The sequence below is a fragment of the Macrobrachium nipponense genome, chromosome 22 (assembly GCF_015104395.2).
Source record: "Macrobrachium nipponense isolate FS-2020 chromosome 22, ASM1510439v2, whole genome shotgun sequence".
In the NCBI taxonomy this organism is placed as follows: domain Eukaryota; kingdom Metazoa; phylum Arthropoda; class Malacostraca; order Decapoda; family Palaemonidae; genus Macrobrachium; species Macrobrachium nipponense.
Window position 1 is genome coordinate 5,095,951 of NC_087213.1, and position 1,936 is coordinate 5,097,886.

At 41.0% G+C, this 1,936-nt stretch overlaps 1 non-coding gene across 1 annotated transcript; it reads left to right on the forward strand.

Annotated features, from left to right (window-relative positions):
• Positions 1 to 466: 466 nt before the first annotated feature.
• Trnan-guu (transfer RNA asparagine (anticodon GUU)) lies at positions 467 to 540 on the forward strand. Its single transcript has one exon. It is a non-coding gene; the product is annotated as a tRNA-Asn (tRNA).
• The last annotated feature ends 1,396 nt before the right edge of the window (positions 541 to 1,936 follow it).

Genomic DNA, 1,936 nt, shown 5'->3' on the forward strand with positions numbered 1-1,936 from the left:
GTTTCAGGTAAGTAAGATTTTGAAAATGCAAGAATATTCTCTCTCTCTCTCTGGCTGTTGTTCTGTACAACTAATCAACTTCATTTTAAACATTCTCTCTCTCTCTCTCTCTCTCTCTCCTTCCCAGCTGTTTGGTCTGCTATGGTTTTGGCAGTACTTTTTCTCTTGACAGGTGCAAATGTTCAGCCTCTCTCTCTCTCTCTCTCTCTCTCTCTCTGTGTGTGTGTGTGTGTGTGTGTTAGGTGCCACAGTTTATTTATTATTATTATTTCTTTGAAAGGTTTTAGCCACCAAGGTATAAATGTTCAGTTTCTATATGAATGAAGATGTATAGGGAAACATAATCCCGTATGCAAGTATATATTCAGAAGCCTGTATGTTGACTGAAATGCACGCTAACCTTTACTGACATTGACAGGTGGTTAATGATCTTTATCAACTTAATATGTTTCCTTACAATTTTCATGCCTCCGTGGCACAATCGGTTAGCGCGTTCGGCTGTTAACCGAAAGGTTGGTGGTTCGAGCCCACCCGGGGGCGAATGGTTTTGCCAACGTAAAGACATTTCTTGCAAGGTGCCTAGTGCCCAGTGTTGTTTGCCCGAAGAACTCGCTCATTGTATATGATGATATTCAGGTGGATAAACTTGTCCTTGTTCTAATAATCGGATGACGATTCGATACCAATACGTGAGTGTTTCTCCACTTGGATATGTGGATGAATTGGTTATAGTAGATACATACATCTGTTTTAAAGAAATAAATAAGAAAATGTCCCGAATTTGTTTCATGCAATCGAGTTTTTATGTATCTATCAGTGGTCTCGGTATAATGCTCTACGAGCCACAGCCCATGAAATTGTAACTATAGGCAGGTGGTGGTCTAGCCTATATCGTTGCCAGAAGCATGATTATGGCTAAATTGAACCTTGCTTCCATGCTTCCATGCTTCGGTTTTGGCACAGATTTCTACGGCCGGATACCCTTCCTGACACCAACCCCCCCACCCCTATTTATTTTGAGGAGAGATGAAGACCACGCTGGGAGACATACTATGGAGATGGAGGTTCAGGGAAATAGAAGAGGGAGACCAAGAAAGAGATGGAAGGACTGTGTGAGAGGAGGCTTACATGAGAAGGAATTGATGAGGCAGAAGCGCAGGATAGAAATAGATAGAAACGGCTCATACGAAATGGCGACCCCTATATAAAAATGGGAACTAGCTGAGAAGAAGATGATTGGAGGGTGGATGATCAACATACCAATTTGCAGCCCTCTAGCCTCAGTTTTTAAGTGCTGAGGGCGGACAGCAAAAAGTGCGGACAGAAAAAAGCGTAGACGGACAGAGAAAGCCAGCACAATGTTTTCCTTTCAGAAAAATAAAAAGTTACTAGTAGACTCAATTTATAACATTAGGGCCCTTTCACACTATGTGATTCTTGTCGGACCAAGATACGATTGCAGTGCCGGATCTAAATGCGACACAAAATTGCGCAAATCGTACATTTGTTCCGACTGCCGTACAAAGTGATCCAATTTTTTTGACAAGCGCTTGCAGTCTGCTCTCAGCCTGTAGTGGTGACTAGATGGACAGGAGAAGAAAATTTAAGTCTTTATTATCACATTTGAGAAAAAAGAAGAGAAAACCTAGAATTCACTGGTACAACCCTTTGAATACACAAAGGCACTTGTATGGGCGCATTTGCCACAATTTTCGGAGCTGAAGAGAGATAATGATAAAATTTTGCTATTACTTCAGAATGTCTTAAACAACCTTTGAGGAACTCTTGTCACGTCTGCATGACCAGTTGCTAAAAAGAAATACGACATTCAGAGATGATATTTCGCCAGCACAACAACTGGCAGTTACCATCAAGTAAGAGGAAATAATATGGACCTTCCTTGTAAATTTGCTTTTCCATATAGAAATTTAAAAGG